Below are 22,851 nucleotides of genomic sequence, written 5' to 3' on the forward strand. Positions count from 1 at the left end.
AGATCTGGTTGACTCTAAATTCACACAGGAAAATAATTCACTCATCTTACTGGAACATTGACGTAAATAACTACATAAAACCCATACAGTTTCAGCAATCCTAGAAAGTATTGTGAATCCAAATAGAAACAGTTGATAATTTAATAAGACTGTTGATAAAATAATTTAGTAAGACAACAATAATTTTCTACCATTTATTGGTTAAAGTATTACACTTGACACTTTATAAATATTACTTATTTAATCGTTACAGCAATCTTTAATATTGGTATCCTTATTTACAAAGAAAATGAGTGCAGGAAGGACAAGTTGTTTTCGTGAAACCACTTGGAAGTGGAAGAGAAGGGTTTTGAACTCCCATCATCTCAAGCTCATGCTTTGCCATCTCACCACAGTGAAATGATGGAAAACTCAAGTCTGCAAACTTTAAATTTTCAATCAAAGGGAGGAAACCATGGGAAAATGAAGAGGTCATGGATATGGTATGAAAATATTTTATGATTTTGCATGTGAGAAGCTACTGCATGGATGAATTCAATTGCAGGATCCCTTTTAAAAAATATGTATCTTCAAGGTGGGTATTGGTCAGAATTTTCTTTGAAGGTCATGAAACATGCATGTGTCAAGACCTTGGTAAATGATAAACAAAATGGTGACCACTTCACACAAGCATAGGTGCTCTTTCCAGAGGCTGGGATCATTCTCCTAAACCACCAACATCACTTATTTCCCCACCGATGGCACTGAACCTTATGACCTAAAGGGAGCTCCCATGTCAAAAGACTGTCCTTGTTTAAAATATCCGATGCATTTTACACAGGTATACAGTGTCGCCAACATCACAGGATAATGCAAGCCAAGAAGGCAGAAGTGGATTTGCAAAAATAGAGTAAAACTTTAAGAAATCATTTTATACAAGAAATGACCCAATGGTTAGAAGCAGTCTTGGGGAGCCACGATGAAAACCTGGGTCTCCTATTTCCTAGACTAGCACTCTTCTTTTCCTATAATACTATTACCAAGTAGAATAGTGGGCTTGAAATTAAGGCAAAACTTGAACTGCAAATACATAATCAATTATAGACTTTCTCTGTGCAGATTGACCTAATATTTTAATTACTTAAATACATTGAAAAGTAAAAGTATCATTTAAGCTACTAATATAGTTTGGTTTACTATATCCCCAATAGGTTATCAAACATTCCTTAAAATAGTTACATTCTTTTTTTTTTTTTTTTGAGATGGAGTTTCACTGGTTTCCCAGGCTGGAGTGCAGTGGTGCAATCTCGGCTCACCGCAACTTTCGCCTCCCCGCTTCAAGTGATTCTCTTGCTTCAGCCTCCCGAGTAGCTGGGATTACAGGCACATACCACCACAGCCAGCTAATTTTTGTATTTTAGTAGAGATGGGGCTTCACCATGTTGGCCAGGCTGCTCTTGAACTCCTGACCTCAGGTGATCCGCCTGCCTCGGCCTCTCCAAGTGCTGGGATTGCAGACACGAGCCACCAGCCTGGCCAAAATAGTGACATTCTTTATACCTCCAAAATAGAGACTGAAATTGTTCTCACACACGAGGTAGCGTTCACAACTGTTCGAAGTATAATCATTGCAATAAAATATATTTTCACCTAAATTTCCTGGAGATTTCAGATATCTGTTTAGCCTTTAGTAACTGGAAAATTCCTCAACTCAGTGTGTACTTACCAATAGATTCTCTTACGAAAATGTTTGTTTTCCAAATAAATAATCCAAGCCCTAAAATTCCACTAGTATTTTACAATATTAACTTGATAGTAAAAGAAGCATTTTATCAATGAAGCATTTTTAAAACACATATATTTTCCAATGAAATTCTTATTATGCTCTTTTATAAAATGAGAAAGCTTCCTATATCATCTTCTTTGAAAGGTTTGTCAGATTTCTATTAAGACTAATGCATGCAAATGTTATATTTAGAAATATTTTATATTGTATAATATATGATTATGAATATTACTAAAAATATACAGCATATTAAAATTTTACCTTTTCATTGTTCCACTACTTGAAACTAATTTTAAAACTGACAGTCTAGGGATTTCCATTTATCTTAAGTATTATAATAATCACATAGAACCAGTCCTTTTTAGAATACATATCAGAACATTTAACAACACATAGATGTCCAAAATATTTTAAACAAGAAGTCGTGCCAACACTTAGATCATGAAGACCCTATTTAGTCTTTAACAACTACTGATTAAACCCAAAAATATTATGCTGATTTTAATGCAACTAAAACATAATGGTCAAATACTGATCATGACTGCTTCTTTAACTTATATACACATTTCCAAGATTATTCTAAATTGCCAAACCTTGTCACCTAAAAATCTAGTAGGACAAATAATACTAATCACAACATTGCCCAGCACCGTATGAAATCTGTATAACTCTGGAAAATTACAACGAAAGCCAAATATGTATATCTCCTATCATTTTAAAACAAATCAACATTTGTAAATTATGCTACTTACCAAGAAGCATGTTTCTTAGCAATAGTTAAGTCAGCCAGTCTATAATTTCTGTATAACAAATGTATCAGGAGCTGAGAGGTACATTAACCTGCCACCGGTTTTATTGCAGATTGAGTGTGAGCCTTCACAAACTCCTCCTTGTATCCTAAGTCTGCTGGAGTACTGGCCTGACTCCACTCACTCACTGTGTACCTCGTTTGAAACTAACAAACAATACAGTGACTGTCAGTAGATGTTGCCTCCTCAGCCTACAGAGCCAACAAAAATTATGGAAAAGTAGGTTACTTCATTGGAGTTTGAGATGTAAATTCTGAATTGATCAGGCTGTTTCTTTAAAATTCCCAAGTAAAATTTTCTACTCAATTCACAAAGTATTTTTAAAATACTTGCTTTATTTTTATTTCTTCTGTTTTCCATTCCACTAATATTTGCTTATCTTTATTAATGTCTGCTTCCAAGTTCTTTTACTTTGATAAACTCTTTCTAGTTTTTATGACATATACATGGCTCATCAATGATAAGAAAATACAGATATATTTATTATTTGGTGCTATGAGCTTGAACCTCCAATGATATTTCAGTTTCATGATGGCTTGTTTGTTTGACTCCAATACAAAGATCATTATTTCTGAAATAGGCTTCTCCTGAGAGAAGAACAAGCCTTACAGTTCTTAAGCAATAAGGATATTACAGTGAACATTCAACAAAGGAACATCTTGTCTCTTGTTATTTTTCTATGGCATGTGTATTCACAATTTTTTAAAAAAGAAAATTTGTCTGGGCCCAAAAGAAGAATACACAGCATGCAAGCCAGCACTAAAGCCAATGAGATGAATGTGATTTCTGAGACTATGTTTTCTAAAATAGAAAATAAAATGACATGCCCAAATATTAGCATATTTTAGCAATTGTTTCTATATTATCCTCCAATAGATACTATCTTTTACTTGTTATAATGACAGAGGACAGCAGTTTAGCTTCCCAGAGTCCTAATAGTGAAGTTTTATTGGTACTTGTTCATATTTCTATATTTCTCCATTCATTAATTTGGAAATTCAATGTTAACATGACTAGTTACTTTTATTTTGGTTAAAGCAAGGTTAAAAAATTAAAAATAGGAAAAGCGAGGGAGAGAAAGTTTCAGAAAACTGTAAAAGGGAAATGAATCTAAGTTGGTAAAAGGAAAATGGGGAAGGACTATGAAAACAGGATAATTTAAAGCAAAGGGAACAAAGAAAGAGAAATGGCTAAGGATGACAATTACAAAAGAGACCAAGGCCTATTTTTGCCATTATGAAATTCAGGCCTCTTGCATATTCAATAGATATATCAAATATATGTATATTCCCTGGTTCTGAGGCCTTGAACTTGAACTGAGCCATGCCACCAGCATCCTGGGTCTCCAGCTTGCAGACAGCCTGTCGTAGACTTCTCAGCCTCCATAATTGTGTGAGCCAATTCCCTTAATCCCCCTCATATATCTATATCTGATATTTACATCTATATCTTATTGATTCTGTATCTCTGGAGAACCCTGTCTAATATATCAGGTGATGCTGGTGTTGCTTGTCCTGGGACCACGCTTTGAGAACCATTTCTCTACCTTATTAGGTTACCCTAACATCTAGGATGAGGATAACATCCATTATAAATTGCTTTATTGCCATATTACTTAGAATCTAAGACTTTTTCAAACACATTTTCACAGCCCTAAATCAGTGTGCATCCATAATCATTTGCATCTTATAATAACTACCCACAGGGAAGTATTCACGACTGTGGTGGTCGATATCAGTGTGTGCATGAACTTGTGTCATAGCTGTTCATATCATTCCCTCAGTTGAGTGATATCATTTTTGAATCACATAAATGACATCACTTTTGAGTCATATACCATGTATTGAGTTTAATTGCCATTTAAAAATGGTTTTGAAAACTTACACTTAAAAAGAAGCACTATAATTTGGCATTAAAGTCACTTTTTAAAAACCACTGTGATTTGGCTTTAATAATAAAAGTCATTAAATACTAAGCTAGCATATAAACAGGTGTGGGATATAGATTTGTTATTAGTGAAGCAGATGTTCATTATTGGAGGAATTACAGCAGTTTCAGATTGTCTTGTAAAGTAGCAATCCATTGCATGAAAGGACAGGAGAAAGGTAACCACAAGTGGAGGAAGCTGTGGTATATACAAAAGTTTGCCTATCAAAGGCCCAGCAATGCAGCTAACTGAAGGCAGAAGAAAATGCTAATCCTTCTGAATAGAAATATCAAAAAGATAAGTGGCTGGTGTGAATAACAGATCCAGAGGGACTTTTTTAAAGGTCTGTGTTATAGTTTATGGGCAAGGCTTTTTTTTGTGTTTGTTTGTTTGTTTTTTTGTGGGCAGTGAGGTACTTCTTGCCTCTAGAACTTTGAAACAATACATTTCTGTTGTTTAAGGCATTCAGTCTGTGGTACTTTATTACCACAGCCTTAGCAAACTAATATAGCATCTTTACCAGGTGCTTGATATTAAGTATATGCTAATTTCATAAAAGGAATTGAGAACTGAGCATCCGGCTCTTTCTCGAAAAAGTTTGAATAGCAGTAGGATTATCTGTTTTTGGAAGGTTAGATGGAACTGGGATGTTTTCCATTTGTACTCTCCTTAATTCTTCCTTCATCAGGTTGGTCATGGATGTCTATTTAAGTGAATCCCCCCAAAAAGAATCAGCTGCTTTTTAAATACTTGCTTTATTTTTATTTCTTCTGTTTTCCATTCCACTAATATTTGCTTTTTATCTTTATTAATGTCTGCTTCCAAGTTCTTTTACTTTGATAAACTTTTTCTAGTTTTTATGATGCATACATGGCTCATTTATTTTCAATTTTTGTTTTTTTTTTAAATACTAAAAATCATTGAGGAGCACAGTTTTTAATAAGAAGTTTTCCCTTCCATTAACTTTTAGATACTCTATCATTTTAGTTTTGATTTTCCTCTTCTCGCCTTACTTGATGGTTAAAAGACTTAACTGAGAGAGAAATAACAAGGTATCTTTCAATTCTGTCTTTAATATTAATTAGTTGTTTTTGCCTAAGGCCAATTACTCACCTTGCATGAACTTCTGTAATATTGACTGTGTGAGGATCAAACCAACTAAATATGATGGTACTTGAAACCATAAATTGCTATACAAATTTAAGTTATTGTTTTCATTATTTTTTGACCAATTAGCTACACATAAAAATATCAGAGTACCTTAGGGACACCAGAATTGCTTAACTGAATTTTAATTCTTCATTTATGTTTAGTGTATTATCAGCCATCCCTCAAGTTGTCTACAGGTTTACGATTTTATGGAAAAATGATAACCATTCACCTACTAGCACTCAGTTTTAGTTGCTGTTTTTCATCAAGGACAGCAATCATTTTAAAAATTTATCTCATGAAGGCGGGGCGCAGTGGCTCACGCCTGTAATCCCAGCACTTTGGGAGGCCGAGGCGGGCGGATCATGAGATCAGGAGATCGAGACCATCCTGGCTAACATGGTGAAACCCCGTCTCTACTAAAAATACAAAAAATTAGCCGTCCGTGGTGGTGGGTGCCTGTAGTCCCAGCTAATCAGGAGGCTGAGGCAGGAGAATGGCGTGAACTCAGGTGGCGGAGCTTGCAGTGAGCCAAGATCGCGCCGCTGCACTACAGCCTGGGGGACAGAGTGACACTCCATCTCAAAAAAAAAAAAAAAAAAAATTTATCTCATGAAATAATCTCTCATTATCATTTAAAAACAGGAACAGAAGGAACTAAGTGCTAGCTATGCCTCAGGCATCCTTCCGGGGACTTTACATTCAGTTCTCATACAGTCATTGTACAGATTAAGCCAATGAGACCAAGATAGCATAAGCAAATTGTCCAGGTTCACAAATCTTCAAATCCAGTGGTCCTACCAAGCTTCCTCCTTGTAAAAGCCAGAGAACTGAGGCAGCAGAGTTAAGGTTTTTCTAAATGATTTCCAGAGAATGTAAAATTTCATATTTTTTTGGAATTATAGTTTTAAGTAAAAATTTTTTTTTTTTTTTTTCAAAAAAGCAAGTGGTTCTTCTTGTTTCTCTTTGGCTTTTTTTTTTTCCTTCAGGGGATTTTTTTTTTTTTCTTTTATTCCCCTCTTCAGGGTAGAACTAAAGTATCTAAGAGTAGATTGTTTAAACCATACCAATATTTCACATTTTTCTATAATGCTAAATATTAAGTTCTTGAATTATCCATTAAGATTTCATATTTATTGTCCAAAATATGTGTAAATTGTTCAATTGCATTCATTTTAATACTTAGGCTTCACTTAAGACCATCTAAAGGCATTAACTAATATTATTTCTGGTGAAATTATGCTTAACTGAGGAAAAATTGTAGCTGAATAGTTTTTCAGTTTTTCACAAGTACAGCTCTCTGTAGATACAGATAATTGCTATTAACTAGGCTACTGCTTATTTGAATAGATTGAACATTGAGGGAGTTACATGAGTTCTGAGTTTGAAAATCCAGTAGAGAGAAATAAAGAACAAAAAGAAAAAATTGTTGTGTGAGTGAAAATGTTCATTACATTATGTATAATCACAAACATATGGTGACATCCTAAATGTCCAACAGCAGAAGACTGGATGTTTCTTGTATTATGAAATATTATAAAATATATTAAGTGATATAAGAAAATGTACACTATGTAACAAGTGGGGAAAATAATGTAGAACTGGATATACAATAGAAGTCAACTATGTAAAAATATACATATCATATATTGACGTAAACGTGCACATTTACAGAAACATATTTGGAAGGAAGTACTCCAAAATATGTTAACATTGCAGTATTTTTGTTTATTATTTACCACTTTCTGTGTTTTTACTTTTTTTGCACTAAATTATAAAAACCCTTATTTAAAAAATGATAGTGGGAAGTGTTTGACTATGAAAAAAATTTCACACAGTTTATAAAAACCTGGATTCAGAATTAGCTAATTTAAATAATCCCATTTAAAAACTTTATAGTAAGTAAATCTTGAGAACTAGACAAGTTCTCAAGCTTCTTCTGGGCCGTACTGATCCTCTGGTTCCACAGGAGTAAGGTGCTAGGCCTGTGCAAGCACGTGGACTAAAGACACACGGGAGGCTCACACTGATCACTGTCACACTGCTAATGTATAGTAAGTGGTGTGAAATAAACAAGATAAAGGAAATGAGGATAATGATAATACAATATTTATAGTGAGCTACAGTGATCAGTTCCCAACTCCTCAGTGACTTAATCTTTTCACCTGTAGTATCTGCATCTCTGCATCCATATAGATGAGCATCAGAAGCTTTCAGAGACGTGATGGCGAGAATCCAGCTCAGAGACTGGCTTACATGCATGATTTTTTTCAAGGCACTTAATCTTTTTAACCACTACGGTGACATTGCCATTTCTACCCAGACATTTAACTTGGACAAAGGCAATAATTTATATGCTTGGAAGCTGTGGCTCCCCAGAAACCTTTATAACCTGGCCGTCATTAAACTATTTATTCTCTATCAGTGTCATCGGATTTCCATGACAACATCATGCTGTATAATTAACATGGTTCGAACTAGTCACATCTTTGCACAACTGGACACATCAAAATAATTGTATTATGTCATCAGTGATGCCACCAGACAGAGCACCAGCTCCTTTCCTACACTGGATAGCAGATGTTCAAATAACGCAATGTAGGTTTTCCTAAAATAGATGCTCAGATATGTCAAGTTTTTCAACAGGGTTAAATTAGAAGTGCTCTTTTTTTTTTCTTTTCATTTAAAAATAATCTCTACCTGCTCCGTGTGCACCCACTCTACCTTGCTTATTTCTATGCAAAACCAGCTGGTCCTCTCAGGCAGAGTTTGCCTAGGGCAGCAAAATGCTCTGACTGTTTATCCCGTGTGAGAGATTGCCAGCTGGGAGGAATGTGTTTTTCCTAGTTTGCCCACGGCATATATTCAGAGGGAGATGGACGAGACCATGAAACTTTGTACAAGTCGCACAATTTTGTAGTGAGATGATATTCTGCAAACAAAAATGTCAAGATACATCTAATGTTGGGAGATGAAAACCCAAAAAGATTTTAAGATTTGCTCCTTATTAACATAAAATCTGAAAAAATTTTCATTAAGGAAATCACCATAGGTTTTTGTTTTATTTCCAGAGTTGGTTACAATAGATGTTTGCCTATGAGACCGAAAATCATGTATTTTATAAGAGTTGAATTAGCTGAAGTCAAAACTGCTGAAATATCGTCTGAGAGGCATATGGCAATAGCTTCCCCTCCTGTGTGATTTAACATTGTTAAATTAGCTATAAAATATTTTTATCAGTGATATACTGTTTTCCAAGATAATTCACACATATAAATTCCAAACCATCTTACTAATGAAAAGATAAAGGATTGCTTTGTTCAGGGGAATTACTTGCTTTCAAATGGAGAATATAGTTTTAAGAAAAGATTTAACAAACAGATGTTTTAAAATTTTGAATACATGTCATATAATCATAGAATCTCAATTCTTAAAATGACTCCAAAACCATCTCATTTTATTAATGAAGAAGCTGACACCAAGAGAGGAAAATCATCTTTTTTTTGTCACTTAGCTAGTTCAGTGAAAAATCATAAGAATATTTATTCATTCTTTTAATCTTTATTGAGTTTCCACTCTGGGCCAGGCCCTGCTCTGAGTGCTGAGGCTACGGGAGCTCCTGCTCTCATGGAACTTATGTTAGACGAATGTTTCCTGATTCTGATCACAGAGCTCTTTTCATTTGCTCACATACTTCTCTCACCAAAAGGGCTAATCTACAAAATGTATGAACAGACTCCAACATTTGATAAAAATACCTGTGGCTGTTGTTGTTTTTTGTTTTATCTAGATTCATTTATGATGGTTATTTTTTGAAGATTATCACATTTATCTACATTAAGATGAAAACTCCCAGATCTTTATGTGTCTTTCAATTAACAACTTGCATAATAAAATATGTATTACATTTCTTATATTAATTAACATTTTTTGGGTTTGGTGGCATAATACAACTGGCAAAATTTTAGTTTTTCATCTCTGCTGCCCCTTCCCCCCCAACCAAAAGGGAAAGATTCTGAAATTCAGAGATATTGATATGCTATTTCTGTGGATTTTTTTCCCCAACTCAATCTTAATACCTACATTAACATTCAGTAGTCATTAGTCATTATATGGTTATATTCAACAAAATAATTCAGAGAAATAGCCATATAGTATCAAGTGAGCTTAAAACAGTCTGGAAACACAGTAGTAAATCAGGAAGACTTCTGAGTTTTTGTCACTAATATTCTGCAGAAATCATGTACTATGCATATGCTGCAACTTTTAGCTGAAAAAACTTAGTCTTCCTCCGCCCCCCCACCATTTTGTAGTTACGGCAGAATGCAAGAAATGTGTCCAGTGCTTGCCAGCCCCCAGCCTCTTCTGCCTAATCTAACCCCTTTTTGTACCACATGACTGTATCCCATTCCAGCCATAGCTGACTGGACCAGGTGTGGGTCACTGATTTAGGGGCAGCTAATCAGAGACAATGTGACTGGTGGCCTGGTTCAAAACAAGTGCTAATCCATCAGGGAAGATGTAGAACAGTGAAGTAAATGCTGGAAAGTGCCAAGCTCTGACCAGCTTCACTGGGAGCTATGTTTAAGCCAGAGTTTATAGGGAAGAAGGAAAGGTCCCTAGAGAGATGAGACTACAACATACAGTGCAGAGATGACCAGACGTCATAAGAGAGGTATACACCGACTGAGGGAAAAGATGATTCCCTATGATTTTCCAGGTAACTGACATCAGTTGTATTTAAGACCCAGCCAGCTACAATCATTGACCTTAGATTTCTTGAGATTCACTGTTGTATTCTCAAAACAGACCTCCTCCTCCTTAAGTTGGCCTGAGTCTGCCTATTCCTTGCAACCAAACAAATCCTAATCAAGAGAAAATGACTTTTCATGTATCTAGACTTAGTTTTCTCCACAAGAAAAGAGCAAAAGTTAATCACAAGTGATGGTACTCAATTCATCTTAAGTCTCTGAAGGATCACCCTATCCATAAGTCAATTTGGGCTACTGGTTAATATGCATTAATATTAGTGACATGATGATATTTAATAATTTCTACAACCTTCTATATATAAAATTATGAGGGTCACAGAAGACCACAGTACTGAATTAATCTTTTCCATTTTTTAACCTCAAAATATTTGTTGGTAATACTCATATAGTTACCTTAATTCTTCCCTTTTCTCTATCAAAGGCACTGAAAAACAGGCATCTGAAGAGACCACAATATACAGTAGTCTGTCCTTTTGATTTGCCATGCCCTCATATTCTCCTTTATCAAACTACTTTTTAGCTACTTCTTCCAGTGAATTTTGCTCCTAAAATAGTATATTCATGATGAGCTCCTCCTTTATTTCCATTTCATTAGTCATTAACCCTCCTCAAGCTAAATGGATGGAAACAGTGCATTTTCTCTATTTTTGTTTTGCACATAAAGATTTGGTTAAAGTGTTTTGCTCTACAAGTTCATCTTATCACACAGTTCCTGGAGCTGACACCTTTCTTTTTTTTTTTTTTTTTTTAGCTTTCTATATTTGATTTGTTTCTGCTGAGAGGAGGGTCTACAAAAATTCATTGCTACTACCTCATAAGCTAGGGGAAAAAAGGGACAATTTTAATTTTTTGTGATGTAAAGGAAACATCATTTTTAGCCAAATCATAGTTTTAATTCTAAAGATTTATTAAAATGATACAGTAGATATTGTTCAGCAATGGCTTGGAGCCATCGGAAGCACTTTACCCTGTCTGGGGTTTTCCAACTAAAAGGAAAATAAAGAATATTAGGCAGTTAAAAGGGGAAATATTGATATAATTAAAAGGCTAGAAAACAGAAGGAAAGCTTAAAAATATAGTAAAAAGAATATCAAGGTACAGCTTCAAGTATGTAAGTGGCTGTATGTTACAAAGCATAGAGACAACACAGAACTAAGAAGAGAGCATATTTAGTTGCAATACTGTCAAAAAATACTTGAGTGTCAGAAGATGCTTTAAAGGTTCTATCTGTATTAACTAATATATTATGATTATTCTAATTTTACACGTGAGGAAACTGAAGCCCAGAGACTCTAGGTAACTTACCCAAGGTTACACAGCTAGGGGACGTTGAGGAGTGGGGATTTGAAAGCAGCAGTTCTGGCCCTGCAGCCGGACCCTTTAATCACAGACTGTCCATCCTCTGTAAATATCTTGAACAGTAGTTCTCAAATTGGTTACACATTAAAACCATCTCAGGAGCATTTCGAAGCACACCAACACATAGGCTCGAACTCCCAAAGACTCTGACTTAATGGACTTAGGTGGGGCCTGTCATCAGCATATTTAAAATTCCCAGCATATTTTTTAAGTCTGCAGATGATTCTAAAGTGCAAAGTGACCACTAAGCCCAGATCACCTGGCTATTTAGTGGCCTAGCCAGAAGCAGCCTCTAGGTATCTTGACTTTTTCCTGTACATGATAGTGGCTCCCAACTTCAGCAAATTGAGGGGGAAAATGAAGAAACACATTTTTACTCTGGAGTAATGAATTTGAGTTTCTTAAACCAAGAAGCTTTCATTCACTGGTGATCACGAAACACAAGGATGGGGTTTCTTTGGAGCTTATTAAAGCTAAGATGGATTCTCAATTTTCTGAAATAATTATGTTAATTAGAAACTGATGAACATTTCCAAACTTCTTTTAGGTACTGAAGAACTAATACAGTTTAGACATCAGAGGTCTCACAAGTTAAACCCTCTATACAATACAGGGCCCTCCTGAGAATCAACTTAAGGTGAAATGTTTTAAAGAAGAGATAATGGTGGTGGTGTGGTGGTAAATGTTGAGCAACCAGCTCTCTGGAGGTGAGGGAAAATCTCTGATTAGCAGTGTTTACAAAATCATGGTGTTAATACTTTCACCATTGCCAATTGACAGCTAACAGCATGACATTATTGAGTGTGGAATTGGGAGGAGACGTGCAGTAGCATGCTACTCTACAGTACTTCCACCATACAGATGCAACAGTTATAAAAAAAACTCAAGAGCATGGATAGTAGTAGAATGTAAAAACAAAAACAAAAACAAACAAAAAAAGACATAGGAACTAATAGGTCTTGAATAGTTATTACTTAATTTGAAATGCAATTCATTTAATGAACATTTATATAATTTATTTTAAAAAAAGCTATATTTAATAACTGGCAAAATTTCTGAAAAGCTAATGATTGGTTCTCATGAGCTGGTCCAACATACCACTGAAAAGGCATCCGTTTAATCACGGAGTTTTCTTGGAGAAGGACAATATTTAATTAAATAATTTGAACAAGAATGAGTGAATTTAGTGGGTACATACAGTCTAAAGAGATAAACTTTCTTCATTAATTGAGATTTCTCAAAAATGAAAACTTTTGATTAAATCCTCCAGAGCAAATCCAGCCTTCATTGTGAGCAGTGGAGGATAAAGGCTAAGAGTGTGGGCTCTGGGTCAGAATAACTGGACTTAGTTTTCCTAGCTTGCCCATCTGTAACTCTGTGACCTTGGAAAAGTCACTTATCTATAGTTTCTCCATCTACAGAATGTGATGATAATGGCACCCACCTCATAGAATTGTTGAAAGAATTAAATGAGATACTACATGTGAAGCACTTGCAACAGTGACTGGCACACAGCAAATGCTTGGTAAATATTAGCTACCACTATCGTATCAAAGTGCCTTCAAGTATAAAAACTTTGTCTATTTGAGATGGTTCTGGCCACCGTCAGCTGCTTAATGTTCCTCAACACACTAAGAACTTCCAAGAGTGTCTTTGGCTTTTCTTATGCTCCTCCCACTTGAAATACTGAATTCCTGCATGTCATTTCCAGCTCAGCTCAAAAATATTCTCTTTTTCTGATTAGCCTGCATCATGAATGCAATCTGGTCCCTCTTGAGGGATTTTAGTAAAATGTGAGAAGAGAGAGCTAATTTAAAAATGGAATTATTAATAAAAGGGAAGCACAACTTAAACCTTTGGGAAATTCACAACCTATTATATTGAAAAACATGTTCAAGATAAAACACGAAGGGTGTGGCCAAATGATGATGATCTGAGAAGATGAGTCAGCTGTCTAAACAAAATCCAGTACCTATTATTGCCCAAGATGCTAAAACAAATGACTCCAAAAGCAATTCAGAAATCATCAGGGCTGCCACCCTCATCATAGGCACACAGTAGAAGGGGGGTAGGTAGTACAATTTCAACGAAGGGTCTGCAGGCACACATGAAACTTCATTGTAGCCCTGTTCCCCCAGCCCCTCTGTCTCAAGGCTCTGCCGCCTGCACTCCGCTCTCTGAACTCCATCCTATGTTCCCTGGCTGCCCCAGATGTAGCATGCACTGCAGCCAGCAAAGCAGTGGGGGTGTGGCTGCCTCCACCTAGATTTGGATGCCCCGGAGAACTGTGGGGCCCAGGCAAAGAACTGTCACCAGGACAGCACCACTGCACAGAGCCCCTACTAGGGCAAGGCCTAGCAGAACTGGGACAAAATGGCTGCTCCTGAGACCCTAGGGTGGTAGAGACATTCGGGTAAGATTCCAGCTCAAGAGAACTGCAGGTGTCCAATTCAAACTCTTGAGAGCTGTGACATGGATTATGCCCTGCAAAGCAGTGGGGACAGGGCTGCTTGGAATCCTGCAGATCCAACCTCTGCCCCAATGTGTCCAGAATGTGGGACCACAGCTCCAGTGGGTCTGGAAGGCAGAGCTTTGAATCAAAGAAGATTATTCTTGAGCCTTAAGATTTTGTTCTCACTCAGAATTTATCACTTATTTCTTATTTCCTATTTCTCTCTTTTGGAATAGGAATGTTTGTCCAGTGCCTATCCCACCACAACAGTTTAGAAGCACAAAACTTGTTTGATTTCACAGGCTCACAGCTGAAGGGGAATTTGCCTCAGAATAAATCACACCTTAAGTCTCACCCATATCTGATTTTGATGATATTTAGATGAGACTTTGGACTTCAGACTTTTGAGTTGATGCTGAAACAAGTCAAGACTTTTGGTTCTCTTGGGATAGGATGAATGTATTTTGTATGGAAGAAAGACATGAGGTTTAGGGGAGGAGTGAGGGGTAGAATGCTATAGTCTGAATGTTTGTGTCCCTCCCAAATTTTATGTTGAAATCCCGATCCTCGAGGTTATGGTATTAGGAGGTCAGGCCTTTGGGAGACATCTGGGAGTAGAGGCCCGATGAATGGAATTAGTGCCCTTATAAAAGATGTCTGAGAGACTCCTTACCTCTTCCTCCAAGTGAGGATGCAGAGAAAACTCTTTTTCATCTATGATGAAGTGGGTCCTTACCAGACACAGAATCTGCTAGCCCCTTGATCTTGAAATTCCCAGGCTCAGAACTGTGAGAAATAAATTTCTGTTGTTTATAAGCCACCAAGTTTAAGACATTTTTTTGTTATAGCAGCCAAAATGAACTAAGACAGCTGAGGGCATTCCAATGTGGGTATCCTAGAGCCTTAGGTCTGACAGCTGAATAGAAGCAAAAATCAAGGCTTTGCTCCTCTGCAAGGTGGGGAGTTAAAAATGAAACTCAAGGCCAAATCCTTTGCAGAGAAATCTACTCAACAGCAAAGCGAGATGGCAAGAAAAGCCGTCTGTTTTGGTTAGATATTGAGGGGAGAGAGTGGCTTTCTGAGAATTTATAACCATAGTCCTACCCTTACATGGTTCAGGATTTAGATATTCACTATCTTCCTGGTCCCAGAAACCCCAAACCAAGCGAAGTAACATATATGTTCCAGGGTTGGTTGCATCCTAGAACACCTGGAAGTACCTAAAGTGATTCTTTCTAGAGAAGCGCATCCTCATCCCATGGCTTGAAGTTCCCACAGAGAAAGCCCAGTGAAACATGAGCTCACAATCCAAAATTATGAGCCACCATGAGCAAAAGACAGAAACAGAAAACATCATACACTTTCACAAATCTCTTAAAGTTATAAAGTATAGTATACAAAATACGAAATAGTTGAAGAATTATGGATAGTAGACCCCATAATGATCATTAAGATATTAAATAACTGGTATTAATGTTTCATGTGGAAGAAGAATTTAGAAGAAAAAATGAGAACATGTGTTGGAATTATGGCAGTTTTCAAACAAGACCCTGAATAAAATTAAAAAGGCAATTTTTCTCTCAGGCCTACCTGTTGCCCCCCTTCCTTCCGCCTCCTTCACTTGACTTTCCTCTTCTCCAACCCCTTTGGAAAGCCTACTATATTCATATGCATTCTGACTCATCTCAGAATGAGATCAACTCAAACTACAAAACATCACTGCCAACAATTAACTGGAATCTGTTTAATCTAAAGACGATACTCATATTCTAGTTTTATTTGAAGATACTATTTCATGATTTTTTAAAATACTCTCACAATGGAATATTTCTTAAGCTTGATAAAGAACCACATTATTTCATTTACAGCAGTAAATAAGATTTATAAACCTTTTTATGCAACATAAAATCATGCAGACTCTTATCTGAAAATGAAATGTTTGATATAACTATCAAAAGATTAAATTAGGCCGGGCGCGGTGGCTCATGCTTGTAATCCCAGCACTTTGGGAGGCCAAGGCGGGCGGATCACGAGGTCAGGAGATCGAGACCACGGTGAAACCCCATCTCTACTAAAAATACAAAAAAAAAAATTAGCCGGGCGTGGTGGCGGGCGCCTGTAGTCCCAGCTACTCGGAGAGGCTGAGGCAGAAGAATGGCGTGAAGCCGGGAGGCGGAGCTTGCAGTGAGCCGAGATTGCGCCACTGCACTCCAGCCTGGGCGACAGAGCGAGACTCCGTCTCAAAAAAAAAAAAAAAAAAAAAAAGATTAAATTAAATTTATTGATCTTAGAAGCACAGTTACTATATATGTTATTATATGTCATTGTTTATACAGAATTTATCCTAAATTATCAATAGTTTTTGTAAGGCCAGGGACTACTTGCAATGCTATTATTATATATTAAAGGCTAATATTGCATTCCTTTGAAAAAAAGTATTTATCTATTCAACAAGATTTAAATGAACATCTACTTTATGCCTGGTACTACAATATGCTCTGTAGATAATTAATGAGCAAAAAATGGTCGCAATTCCTGCTCTCATGGAGCTTTTAATGTAGTGAAGGAGATGGATTATTATTAATCAAGTAAATGTAGAATTGTAATTGAGCAACTATGACATATTTTTCTTGACTGTAGTAAAAATACATTGGCTTTACGAACTTTTAAAATAATATTTAATTTGTCAAAAGTTAGGGGGCAATGGGTGGTTTAGTCTTCTGAATGAATTCATTCCTATAAATATAACCTAAATTTCACATGGGAAGCCTTCACCTGATACTGATTTCTATTGAATTCTTTTAAAGTCATCATCAATCTTGCCAATATTCTAGAATTTTCAGGATCCTTTCCTTATAACTCCAAAAGACAAACTGCTGAATTTATTAGCTTCAACAATTTAGCAAATTGTGTTTTTTATCTGCTTACAAACTATGAAGCAACACATATTGTATGAAATATTTTAATGGATTTTGAAGATTTCTTCTTTTCCTTATGTTACCATTACTGCATTTTAAGGAATTTTAAACTTCATTCTGACTCCAGCTGTCTGCTAGATGGAGACATAGGTCAGCACATGGGTGGTCTAGTTCCAGAGAAGGAAAACTGAATAGAGGGACAGGGCTCACAGGTAGGGAGAAAGTGTTATAACCCCCAAATCCCCAAATACTAACTCCTCACAATCCTCATAGTTCCCTAAAATCCTATCTAACCCATGCAAAACTCATTGTAGGAAACACTATACAGAGTAAAAAGAAAATCAAGGTTGTGTTAAATTTGTATACCGTTACCCTTGAATACTATGGGAGTTAGGGGCAGCAACGCTCATGCAGTCAAAAATTCACAAGTAACTTCAACTCCCAAAAACTAACTGCTAATAGTCTACTGTTGACAAAAAGCCTTACTGATAACACATTTGGTTATCAAATATTTTATATAGCAGATGTATTATACATTTTATTTTTGCAATAAAGTAAGCTAGAGAAAAGAAAATCTTATTAAGAAAATAAGGAAGAAAAAATACATTTACTATTCATTAAATAGAAGTGGATCATCATATGGTTCTTCACCTTTGTCATCCTCATGTAGAGTAGGCTGAGGAGGAGGAGGAAGAGGAGGCACTGGCTTGCTGTCTCAGGCTGGCAGAGGTGGAAGAAAATCTGCATGTAAGTGGACCCATGCAGTCCTATCCCACATTGTTCAAGGGTCAACTGTATTTGGTGACTTAGTTCAATAATCGGGTCTTCTGATAAAGTAGTTTTCAGATAACTGACTCTAATCCAATTGACCTAGAATTACCAGTACCATGTCAATCTGATTTGTTCCTACATCATCAAATAAGAATACACTGGCAGCTTGAGGCTGAAGGCAAAACTGAAGAGTGAGTGTGAGTCATGCAGGTGAGAGGAAAGGGATGGAGTAAGGCAAGAGCAGGAGGAAAAGGGCAGGTATAAGGGCCTGAACTGGTACGAGAAAGTGGGCTGAGGTGAGGCCAAGGAGTGCTTTGTGTCCAACTAGGATGAATTTGGTAGGACACTTTCAAGAGTTGTATCTGTGTACTAAGTCATTGAAAAATACTGACGGTAATTTTTTTTTTTTTTTTTTTGAGATGGAGTCTCATTCTGTCACCAGGCTAGAGTGCAGTGGCATGATCTCGGCTCATTGCAACCTCCGCCTCCTGGGTTCAACCGATTCTCCTGCCTCAGCCTCCCGAGTAGCTGGGGTTACAGGCACCTGCCACTATGCCTGGCTAATTTTTTGTATTTTTAGTAGAGACGGGGTTTCACCATGTTGGCCAGGCTGGTCTCGAACTCCTGACCTCATCATTTGCCCACCTCAGCCTCCCAAAGTGCTGGGATTACAGGCATGAGCCACTGCGCCTGGCCAACAGTATTTTTTGTTTTTCTGAGACAGAGTTTCGCTTTGTCACCCAGGCTGGCGTGCAGTGGCACGATCTCAGCTCACTGCAAGCTCTGCCTCCTGGGTTCATGTCATTCTCCTGCCTCAGCCTCCCGAGTAGCTGGGACTACAGGCACCCACTACCACGCCTGGCTAATTTTTTTTTTTTTTTGAGAGGGAGTCTCACTCGTCGACCAGGCTGGAGTGCAGTGGCGCAATCTCGGCCCACTGCAAGCTCCACCTCCCAGGTTCACGCCATTCTCCTGCCTCAGCCTCCCCAGTAGCTGGGACTACAGGTGCCCGCCACCACACCAGGCTAATTTTTTGTATTTTTAGTAGAGACGGGGTTTCACCGTGTTAGCCAGGATGGTCTCGATCTCCTGACCTCGTGATCCGCCCAACTCGGCCTCCCAAAGTGCTGGGATTACAGGTGTGAGCCACCGTGCCCAGCCTAATTTTTCTGTATTTTTAGTAGAGATGGGGTTTCACTGTGTTAGCCAGGATGGTCTCGATCTCCTGACCTCGTGATCTGCCCGCCTTGGCCTCCCAAAGTGCTGGGATTACAGGCGTGAGGCTGACAGTATTTTTAAAGGGAGTAACATGATGAGATTTGGGTTTTGAAAAGATCATTCTGGCTACAATATGGAGAATTGGAGAGCAGCGGGGGGACAGGCAGAACAACCCCACAGGGAGCTGTTGCCATCATCTGCTGAGAGATGACAGTAGCCTGGACTGTGGCAGTAGTGAAGGAGTTGGAAAGAAGTGGACAGATTAGAGTGGAAAGTGGTTCTCCACTGGGGGGGTTTTGTCCCTCAGGGGTCAACTGGTAACGTCTGAGACATTTTTGTTGTCACCACTGAGGTGGAGAGAAGTGTTGACTGGTATCTAATGAGTAGAGGCCAAGGATGCTGCTAAACATGCCAAATGGTGCTGAGGTTGAAAAACTGTGGAATAGAGAAATACTCAGGGAGTAATATGGGCTTAATGTCAGAAATTAACTTTTGGTATAACCCCAGGATTCACTAAAATAAAATGCAATGAAGACACACACACAAAAAGCACCGCAAGTGTCAGTAACCGCTTTAAGAACAACAAAACTTAAGTGACCAGTTGCAAATCAAAGCAGTCGTGAAATACATATGTATACCTATAAAAATGCTTAGAAGGGCTGGGAGCTTCAAACTGCATTCCCAGCTTGACAAAAATACACAGAAACTAAATCTAGCATTGTCTGCAAAAGAGACATGCACTCACTCCAGCAACAGTCAGCGGGATCTAAATTTAGTTTATACTCTTAGTGCATTAAAATAGCATCACGAAGCACAGGAAGTCTAAAACCATCACACTCCAAGTTTCTGTCTATACCGTTAATAGCTACTTGCCAAGATCTCTGTTGCCCATGTGATTATAGCCTATTAAAAATATGTTCTCTGCAAAGCCTTCCCAAACAACAGGAAGTGAAGTTAAAAGAATGATTCCAGAGAAAATAATTGGCAACACAAATGTCACAATGTTGGTATTCATAAGGAATATATCTTAACTTCTGAAACGAATGAAGTTGTTGTGAGAAGCTTTATGAGGCTTTTTTATTGTTTACTATAAAAGTTAAAATGCTTTCTCTGAGTTCTAGTGTTACAATGGTAAATTAGAAAGGCAAATAAACATTTTTTATTTGAAAAGATCTACTAATTGCCTAGCATGTGACTTAGATAATAGTTGAGATGGGAAGGGCAGAGCCAAACCTATGCCTGAAAATGGGAAAAGATGAGGATGGTGCCTCATGCCTTTATTTATATGTTTAATCTCTCTTCTACATAAACAAAAACCAGACTAACCTGAAGAGATTCAATTTTTTCCCCGTCCACTTCACAGGGTCTTTCTTCTAAAACACCATTTTAGATTTTTTTTTACAGAATTGTATTATTTTCTGAAATTCTAGTTCAAGATGCATTCCTTCTAGTAGAGTTCTCAGTACTTCCAATTTGCATTGTGTGATAATCTAAGCAGATACATACCACAGAAGAACGAACCTAGAGACCTTGCAGAATTAGTCCCCCTTAGCAAGGATGATATAAATAGCTCTCTTTTTTCTATCAAGGGGCCACAAACCAAAAAGAAAAAAAGAGTGACTTCATTGTTAAAGTCAAACTGAATAAGGCTGGATTTTTCTTTAAGAGAAATATCTGTGATTCCCTTTACTCATGACCAAGTTATTTTCTTGTGTTGGATATATGAGATACAAAAATTATCTGTTTCAGTCAATCTGTCTCCTCACACTTGTCCAACATTCCTCACGCCTACACTCCTGTGCCAATAACTTTGGCAGAGTTCTCTTACTCTCTCAGTACATGTTTGTTCCTACTTTATAAATACATCACTAATCTTTAGTTAGGTGCATGGCTACCTGGAATAAAGCCTGTATTTCCCAGCCTCTCTTTCAGGCAAGTGTGGCCATGTGACAAAGCTCAGGCCATGAAGGACTTCTAGGTACTATATTTCCTTAAAGGAAGAGGAAGTGCCTGCGCTTCTTTCCTTCTAGTGCTTGGGATGTAGTTACTGGTGCCTGAGAAGCCATACAGGACACTGAGGTGAAACTGTGTGCTTGAAGATACCAGAGCAAAAGAAAGTAGGAACCTGGATTCCTGATACCTTGGAATATCATGCCAGACACAGATGATTGACAAACTAGGTAAAGAAGAAAGACATTTCTATTTTGCTTAAGCCATTGTTATTTTGGGTTTTCTGTCAGTATAGATGACCTTAATCCAGACAAACACAATGCCTTCTCAAGTCCGCTTTCCTAACCAGCTGTGTCCTCTGCCATACTCTCTGTTATTTTAAGTTTTAAACAGTATCAATTGAGTTAAGGTTATATGCCCTTTGGGAACTCATCCAACCTCCTATCCCCATGGAACTTTCTCTCTACATTGAACTAAGATTTGCTATCCACACATTCCCACATGATGTTGAGCATTAACAATAATGTGTATGAAAATTTATTAATTTGAATTTAACCAATGTTCCCACAACTGAATTATAATTTCCTTAAGGTTAGAAATTGTGCTTTCTTAGAATACAAAGAACACTTTGTATTCTCAATGCTTTGCAAGTGTTAGACGCTCATGTAACTGTCAGTAGTCTAATATATAGAAGGAACTACAGTCAAGTACCACATAATGACATTTCAGTCAATGACTGAACTGCAATTCAAAGATACCAGTCAATGACAGAATGACAGACCCCATTTTAAATGGTGGTCCAATAAGATTATCATAATGTATTTTTATGGTATCTTTTTCATGTTTAGAAACTTTTAGATACACAAATATTTACCAGGCTATATCATCTAGGTTTATGTAACTACACTCTATGATATTCCCACTGCGAAATCGCCTAATGACATATTTCACAGAATGTATCCCCATCATTAAGTGATGCATGACTGTAATTTTGTTTCAAGCAACTGAAAAATACTTCTAATCTGGCAAATTCAGCAAGAAGACTGAGTTTCTTAATTTCTGTCAGCACCAGTGAAAAACTGTCCTAAACTGACCCTGCCTTATAGATGTACCACTGGATCTTGGACTAAATGGTAATGGTAGTCATTCTGAGCTTCCATTAAAATTCTAAGCCTTCTTCCATTTTATTTCTTATTAACAGCTATTATTGTTGTTGTTGTTGTTATTATTATTATTATTATTATTATTATTATAGCAAAGAAGAACAGCAGAATGGTTGGTGGAGATTCCCATGCTTTTGATCCATGGTGGGGTTACTAAGTCAGGTGAATCACCTCCCACCCCCAAAGATTCCCACCCAGTTATGCCTTCTAATGTGCTGTTCACAGTTTATCAACTGATTCTGAAATTCTGAGTCTTAACAGTTTTAAATTGACTGCTTATGTTTCTTATTTATGCTTTTGCCTACCCCATCAGTCTAAACCTGATCCCTGATTTCTCTCTATTTTGTCTTAACTTTGTTTGAAACTCACGACTTTAAAGTAACTGTACGTTAGTTTTGACCACAACTAAACCTGGCTAATAAATGGCTCCACTTTCTTTCTCATTTTCTTTCTTTTAAAAAATAAACTTTTCACTTTGAAATAATTATAAAATTTGTACCATTTACTTTGGATAATGAAGTTATGTTTATTTTAGGAATGCAAGATTGGTTAAACATTCTAAAATCAATCTAATTCTTACTATTTCAACAGAATAAAG

The 22,851-nt window shown here is 37.1% G+C and overlaps 1 protein-coding gene across 6 annotated transcripts in view; it reads right to left on the reverse strand.

The window, feature by feature from the left end:
- Window positions 1-22,851, reverse strand: part of ZNF385B (zinc finger protein 385B) — a 407,440-nt gene that overhangs the window by 224,615 nt on the left and 159,974 nt on the right. The window contains exon 1 of one of the 6 annotated variants that reach the window (XM_055289897.2): window positions 14,907-14,924. The exons of the other annotated variants lie outside the window; for them this stretch is intronic. The gene's annotated coding sequence lies outside the window, so the exon portion shown is untranslated. Of the gene's footprint in view, window positions 1-14,906; window positions 14,925-22,851 lie in introns of those variants that run through there. 6 annotated transcript variants of the gene reach the window in all.

The sequence above is a fragment of the Symphalangus syndactylus genome, chromosome 8 (genome assembly GCF_028878055.3).
Source record: "Symphalangus syndactylus isolate Jambi chromosome 8, NHGRI_mSymSyn1-v2.1_pri, whole genome shotgun sequence".
Lineage (NCBI taxonomy): Eukaryota > Metazoa > Chordata > Mammalia > Primates > Hylobatidae > Symphalangus > Symphalangus syndactylus.